Source organism: Quercus robur, chromosome 3 (genome assembly GCF_932294415.1).
Source record: "Quercus robur chromosome 3, dhQueRobu3.1, whole genome shotgun sequence".
In the NCBI taxonomy this organism is placed as follows: Eukaryota; Viridiplantae; Streptophyta; class Magnoliopsida; order Fagales; family Fagaceae; genus Quercus; species Quercus robur.
Window position 1 is genome coordinate 51023307 of NC_065536.1, and position 8479 is coordinate 51031785.

The window sequence follows — 8479 nt, forward strand, 5'->3', positions numbered from 1 at the left end:
ACCTTATAATCTCCCCCTTTGGCTATTCCGTGACAAAACCCTAAAACAGACTCTAGACTTAACATGTGAGTTGGGAACAGTTGAACAAAACTCACTCACACCTAACTCTAGAAGCTGTGAAGCACTTGAATCATAAGAACATGAAACTCTCTAGAAACTATGAAGCACTTGAATCATAAGAACATGAAACTCCTGAAAAACAACAATACACCATGATTATTGTATGCAGAAAAACATGAAATGCATATGAAACAAGCTAAAGGTGATCAAGCAAAGATGAAGTGAAGAATCAAATCATGGCTTGATCAACCAAGTGAACACCACAAGGTAGTGATCACAGTGTCCATTCACACTTGGAATGAACACAAGGACATACAAGCTAACAAGCACAAGGCAAGATATTTGTATGCTCAACACTCAACCAATGCATAATACACAAAGTATATGCATCTAGGAACAATCCTACAAGGGCACAAGAGTGACAGTACATAAATCAAAATGCAAGACATTTAGATAGAAGTACTGATTTCAACAAAGCATAAAAGACTGCATTAAGCAAGGTATAAACCATAAAGCCTACATAATATGCATAAAACATTAACCCTAAAAGCTTACATAAGCACATGGGTACAAAACACAAAATATCCTGAATAACATCAACAAAATATATAAAAGATTAAACCAAGAGTATAAGTTATGAGTTAGAAACAAATATACACCAAAACCACAGTGTATCAAACCCATATAAACATTAAATACCCAAAACATAAGCATATATAAACAAAGTCTCTAATTTTGACAACTCCCCCTCAACACATTACTCCCCCTTAAGAGCTGCTTTTCTGCTTCTCATCAACAATGTCATCAACAACAGAAAGAAAAAAGATTTTCAGGCCTAACGCTACAAATCTTAATAATGTTTATACCAGATTCGTACTTGCAATTGCGTTGCAAATTTCCCATGTCTTTTATTTAGGAAATGTCTTTGAACACCAAAGCCAGATGATAGACCAAGAGTGTATTGACCCCCTTGTGAAGAATTAACAAATTAATTAGCTAAGTTAATTAATTAATTCAATTAGCATGCAAAACGAGTGGCAGCACAAATAAATCATCAATTAACTAAATGTAGCGGAAATTAAATTGACACGCTGATTTGTTTACGAATGGAGAAAACCTACATGGCAAAAACCCCACCGGGTGATTTTAAGGTCACCACTCTCGAGAATTCACTATTATCACAACAAGCGGTTACAAGTAATGGAATTCTAGTACCTTATATCAACCTACAGTTGAACTCTTACCCCAATACCCAATTGGATTTGTTCTGTAGTGACAATCTCTCATTTTCAATGCACGACTCCCAATACGTGACTAACCAATAGATACGCGGATCCTAGTATGCGACTTAATCACCAACTTGAGAAAGATGTTGGCTGCAAAGTTCTTTAGTTCATCGCACGATGAAGATCATGAAGTTCCTTGGTCACAAAACCTTAAGGTGTACAAACACAACAGTTTCTTCAAGAGAAAGATGAACTAGGGCAAATTCTGTCTCCGGTTACAATTTGCATGGACAAAACTTTGCTTCACACTTACACAACCTTTGACGGCCCTTAAAATAATCATTCTATATGTTTAGGGTTGTGAGAAAAGAAAGCCCAAACATATACACACAGATTGGATGAAAATCAACTCTAAAAAACTGAATTCCATAAATCTCGACAGATAGAGTATCTATCGAGTTAGCTGTCGAGTTTTGGGTTTCAGCAACTTTTTAAACCTTGATAGATACTAGCTGTCGAGATTTAAAATACAGCACTTCTTCACTTGTTTCTTGGATAGATTTGCATGGTTTTAACACTTGATCTTGAAACCTTGTTCTTTGAGGCATTAAACACATCTTAGATCTACCCAATTACAAGTAAAATGTGTTTTGTCAAAGGATTAGCCAATTCTAATTTTACATATGTTCTTAACATCAAATCACATATGTCCTAACACCAGAGACGATGATTATTACTGCCATCTTTTGGGTTGGGAAAGGGCCAAAGAGACAATGATTTGCGGGTTTGAAATAAGTTCTCAATGCTTTGAATGTTGCCTAGTAGGACAAACCTACTGCGCGTGAGGCTATAAGAAGTGGGGTAAAAATAGGGTCCTGTTGTCCTGTGCTCTAAAGTCTAAACCCATTAAAATTATGATACATAGTTAGAAGTGAACGAGTATTACACTATCCCTATCTTGACAAGTCCTACACAAAAACCACTAGACTTAAGCCAAATCGCAACAGGTGAGACATGGAAGACCTAAAAAGTGGTTTCATAAACGACATTTGACGTTATTATTCTAATCTCTTTAGATGCATATCATCATCTTTACTGCCTATTACTATTATACACTGAACTCAAACTAAATCCTGATGATATCTTTATGGTGTAGCGCTGCTCTTATATGATGAACTCAAACTAAGTCCAATGAGGTGCGGAAGACTTGAAAAGTTGAAAAGTCTTCACCAGAAAGTTCAAAAGGATATTTCATGTGATAAATAAGGAAATGAAAAGTACATGTTGTGAAAATCTTAATAAACAAAATATTTTAATAAAATTAAAGAGTTTTTCTCAAACTTTTTTTTAGTAGATTTCAATTTATCATCTTGTGAATTTAACAAATTCCTCGTGAATTTAAAGTTTAATAGCAGAAACTAACATTTTAATTTCTGTTCCATTAAAAAAATTACAGTGATTTTTTTATTTTTTTATTTTTATTTTTTACTTCTATGACATGCATCATTTTTCTCTTATTTTTACTAAAAAGAAGATAAGTAGAATATGTTTCTAAACTTCTTTTAATTATTTTTACAAATAAAAAAGCTACAGGTAAATCCGATTTGTGAAAGATCAAATAAGTGTAATAGGTTTTAAAGACTGTTTAGAGTTAACTCGTTTCTGCTTTAAACCCAACAGAATCAAACCTGAAACTGGTTGAACCAAACCATTTACCAGGTCTAATTGTATTAATTGCTTGCAGATAAGGTGGCCCCGTTAAAATTGTTTGGATGGTTTAATTTTAACAAGTGGAAAAGTAAGGATATAAGTTGGAGGTAGATGCTTGGTAAGGGAATCTCCCAACCCATCCATAATATCGCCCAACTTTGATAGGAAATGATTTTGAACCCATCCTCATCTCTTTTTCGATTTAAGCCCTGAAAGCCACCCCTGTCAAGTGAGGACAATGACCATTCATAAAAACAATAATCACATAGATAGTGTATGCATAAGAAATGGGGCATGGGATTTAAGCCCTGAAAGCCACCCCTATCAAGTGAGAACAATGACCATTCATAACAACAATAATCACATAGATAGTGTATGCGTAAGAAATGGGGCATGGAATGAACTATTAAAGACTATTCTAGCCTGTGGGGGCCAAAGAAAAGAATATCTATGATGTAAGACTAAAATTTTTATTGGTATTATTTGAGTGGAAAAGAACTATGCATATAGAATGCAATGGACACAGCCAAAAAAATAAAAAAGTTACAATAATTTTACAATATTTTCAAATTAACATGGCATATAATTTAAATTAGAGATTGTGGAGGGCTCATATCTAAATTGACAACCTAATTTGAGAATATTATGAAGTTGTTATAACTTTTTCTTATATCTATAGTATTACACATATTGTAGGAAGAATTAACAACAAAAAGAAACATTTTAAAAGCTGAATACCATCTTAAAATATGCAATAAAAGTCGAGGATTAAGCGTGCCTTTTGAATCAGTTTATTTAGTTTTTTACTATTTTTTTTTATTACCAAGAGTGTGCCAAAGTATTCTTGTATTTTGAAAAAAAGTTGCAAAAGGTGAAGAAAAATTGAGGTTTTAAAAATTTGTACATAAAAACTAAAAGCTAGCCAAAAAGCTGAACCCAAACAGACACTAAATGTATAAATAAACCTAAATTTTATTATCTTACAAAATGATTCTTCATTTTTAAACGTAATGTATAGAGTTCTACTATTATAATAAAAAATCTCCCAATATATATATATATTTTTTTGAGAGGTAAGTTAGAACATGGAAAATCTAGTATACTAACAGGTCTAATATCACTAACGGTAAAATCTCACAATATTTTTTCAACAAAGTTGAGATGTTAATTTACCATATATTAAAATAAAATAAAATAAAATTATACCCAAACTCACAACAGTTCAAAATAAGATTATTGTGAAGATATTGTAAAATTTTGTTGTGTCCTTAAAATTTCTCTAATAAATAAATAAATAAATAATAACTAACTATTTATTTATTAATTATATTATTGATTTGACATTGATCACATTTATTGATATTTTGATTTAAGCTTTGATCATTTCAAATTTTTTTTTTGATGAGCAGATCATTTCATATTTCAGTCTTCATACTCTTTCACATTTGTATAATATAATGGTTAATGTTTATTATGCAGATCCTATTATACACAAGTTTACACGTACTAATAAAATGCGCTAAAATTGTAACTCACAGATTTCAGTGCTTATTATAAGTGTTATGTATTTACAAAACGTGTGTTGTAGTATTTACCCTAATATACAAGTGTCATGTGAAACATTTCACATCAGGAAATGGGAAAGGAATAGTTTTTTTTTTTAAGAAGTAAGGGAAAGGAATAGTTGATAGATGTATGAAACCATGACCTTACACCACATGTGAATATGGAATACAATTAAGGCTACGGCCCATTGGAAAGAAACTTTTTTTCCATTGGAAAAGTTGTTTAGAGCTTCTTCTTGGAAGTATCAGAGAGTACAACTTATGCCTAGTCCATGATTGTGGGTCCAGATTCGTTTTCCCATGCATTGAAAAGTCTTCCCATCATTTAATTTTGTCTCATGATGGTCTTTTCGCATTCAATATTTCAAATGTCTCATCAATGAAGTATGGCCCGTTATTGTTGTGGTCACGGTTTGGCTTTTCCTAGTAGAAAAGTCTCTTCTGAATAGATAATAATTATATCTCACATTGTCTAAACAAAAAGTCATGCACCGCTCAAATACTATGATATTTTCTTTACTCTTATAAAAGATGAAAAGAAATGAAGGGTTCCTTCGAATGATGGGAAGACTTGATGATGGGTTCCTTCGAATGATGAATGCCATGATTCGCAGAAATGGAGCCTCACCAGATAATAGAATCCCGTATCAACAGGTAATCCCCATGTCAAATTAGACTGCATGTTCTTGGCTCTATTCGGACCCATTGTTATTGCAGACTGATAGATAGGATCAGGTGCAGTGTAATTTGGTATTTTTGAGTATTTGGGTTTCAAAGATGGATCACGAGGGATTACACGGACACCGTCACCGTCCCTCCACGAATATTTATTTACGGCCTCAGACCATTCTCTAAACATGCCAGTGTCTTCCATTGGTGGTACCAAGTTCCCGCCCACGTTTAATCGATAAACCATCTCTAGTGCCATGCTGTAGTTTATGTAGAATTGAGGAGCTTGGGCGACGTATAGGGGGACCCAATCATCTTTGATGAAACCTTTTTGGCTATAATACAGGTCTATGGGCATGGAGACTATCTCAATTCCATTAATGAAAGCATAGTAATCACTAGAAAAGGGGATGAACGTTAACTTCAATATCTGATTCTCTTCAACATTGATGCAGAACTCCTTGAAAAAATTCTTGCTTTCCGTTGAATCAGAAGTACTAAAGTTTCCAAGTAAGGTGAACGAACCTGCTTTGACAGTGAAAAAGTCCTTAGACTTTTCATAACCTGAGTAAGAAGCCGAGTAAAAGTACAACCGAACAAATTTGGGTCCAGCAGCGACCGGAAACGCGTATGTGAACTGGAAATGTGATAGACGGGCTGTCGTGTAGGGGACAGTCCCAACGGAGCTGTGGCTTTGGGTGTCAGAGAAAGTAGATTTGTTGTTTTGTTCTGTGGGACCGTACTTGGAACCTATCTCTCCGGTCCAGTTACGCCCATCGGGAGGATTTGAGTTTCCAGAAGTGCCACAGTTGAGAGCTATATGATCAACAGCTTTGTAAGGGGGTGTCGAAGTAGCGACTGTGAAATGACAAAAAATGAAAACTGGCCAGAAGATGAAGAATATAGGTGTCAGCAGCGAGTGGTTCTTCATGGGAGCAACCGAGCAAGAGTTTATTGACTGTAACAAATTGATAGAAAATTAGAGCGAAGGTAGTATTGATTGTTTTGAGTTTATTGACTGTAACAAATTGATAGAAAATTAGAGAGAAGGTAGTATTGATTGTTTGATCATGTTGTCTACACAAATAATTGTAGGTTTGTAGGGAGTTGTAAATGCTGTATCAATATGCGCGGGTGGTGGTTGGGACTACTGGGTTGCTTGTGGTATTCACGAGAATAACAATACCATAGATATCATTGAGTGAAGTTGCAAGAGGGAGAATTTATGGTGGCTTTTCGCCTCGGTCATGCTGAGAGAGTTTCTACTTTTTCAAGGGGTTTCCGCGAATCTGGGGTATTTAGAATATTTTAGAGTGGTGAAATTTTGATAAACTTAAAAAAAGAAAATGCAAATTAACCAAAAATCATGTGGGCTTATACCTATTATACTATTATAAAAAGTAATAATTGAAAGTAAAAAATTTTATAATTTTTTTCATGCTGAAAAATGTTATATTCACGAAATTTTTATAATAAATATTATCATAAACTTAATGTTCAATAGTTAATTATTTATTGATAAAATAAAATTTAATTATTAAAAATGAAAAGTCGAAGGATGAAATTGATACTCACTCAAAGTCCATTCACAGTGATATTTGTAAAAAATTTATATATAAAAAAAAATCAAATTATAAGAAAGAATAAAAAAGTAAGCAATCAAATTACAAGAATGGTGTAGATTTTTTGTTAGAAGGGGGGCCCGCGGGCCAGTAAGCACTCAGTACTCTTATTTTTGGAGGGTCCCCGGAGGAAATTTCTAAGAAACCTCAGCATTGACTTGGGTCTTTAATCCTTGTGCATAGTGCAAAGGATCATGATCCTAATTCCTAATACTAGTAAAAATCGGACCGGACCGGCCGGTTCAACCGGTTCAATCGGGAACCGGACCTTAATCCGGTCCGGTTACTAGTTAAAACCGGAAATGAAAAAAAAAACCGGATGAACAGTGAAAACCGTCGGTTCAACCGGCATAACCGGAAACCAGTGCAGTTAAACCGGTTTTAGCATTTCTTCCTAAATACTTTAGCTGTTAACCCAAAAAAAAAAAAATTTTAAATTAAAAAGAGAGATGTTATTTCAGATTTAAGAAGAGAGATTTTGATTTTGAAAATGCTCTCTTAAATATGAAGTGGTGAAGCCTAAGACACTTAACAGTAAACCAAAAACATCAGATTTACTTTCCTTACCTTTTGCTCAAAAGAAAATAAAAAAAAAAATCAGATTTATTATATTATGTTGAGAAAGAATCAAAGAAGCCCAAAGATAAGCAGATTTGTAATGATCTGTTTGCTTCAGTTGAGGCTTATTTTTTTGTTGCTCTTGCGTCTTGCCTGTCTGCTTCAGCTGAGGCTTATTTTGGCTTATTTTTTGCTGCTTTTGCGTCTTGCACTGCACATATTCACGCCAGAGAGAGAGAGAGAGAGAGAGAGAGAGAGAGAGAGAGTATTGAAGGAGATGAAAATCAAAAAGCAAAAAGTGAGGTGGGTACTATTGTTGTCTGTTGTACCAAAACGTGTGGATGTAATTTCAAAATGTGTGGTTGTTGGGAATCTTGGGATATGTAGAATCAAGAATGTGTGGAGGGGAAAAAATATCAAATGGGCAATGATATTATTACTCATGGTGCACTTACTTTTTGTTATTTGAAAGGTTAAAAAATAACTAAAATATTTTATAGTAGACTTGTAGGCTGTGAGTGTTTGTATATGTATTTTTTTTTTTTTTTTGAATTGTGTTCAATGGTGTCTAAAAGTTGATAAGCCAAAGTTTAATGTTTTACTATTGTTTAATTTTTTAGTTAAAATGATTAGTTATAAAATTATTTATTTATTTTTATAATTATTAATTAAATTATTTATGACGTCACCGGTCGACCAGAAAATCGGTAATCAGTCCCTTTTTCGGTTCTTTCACCGTACCAGTTTTTAAAACCCAACCCAATCCAATCATTATGGGTAAACTCCAACCCACCCAATTATCCAATAATCAAAATTACTAAAATGCCCCTAAAACTAAAAAATGACCAAAGTACTCCTAAAATCTTATAAAATTACCAAAATACCCCTAAACCTTAAAAAAAAAAAAAAAAACTAAATATGCTCAAAAACCACTAAAATTTACCAAAATACACCTTAAACCTAAAAAATGACCGAAATACCTCCAAAACTTAAAAAATGACCGAAATACCTTCAAAACCTAAAAGCAGACTAAAATACCCTTGAAACTTAAAAAATCACCGAAATACCC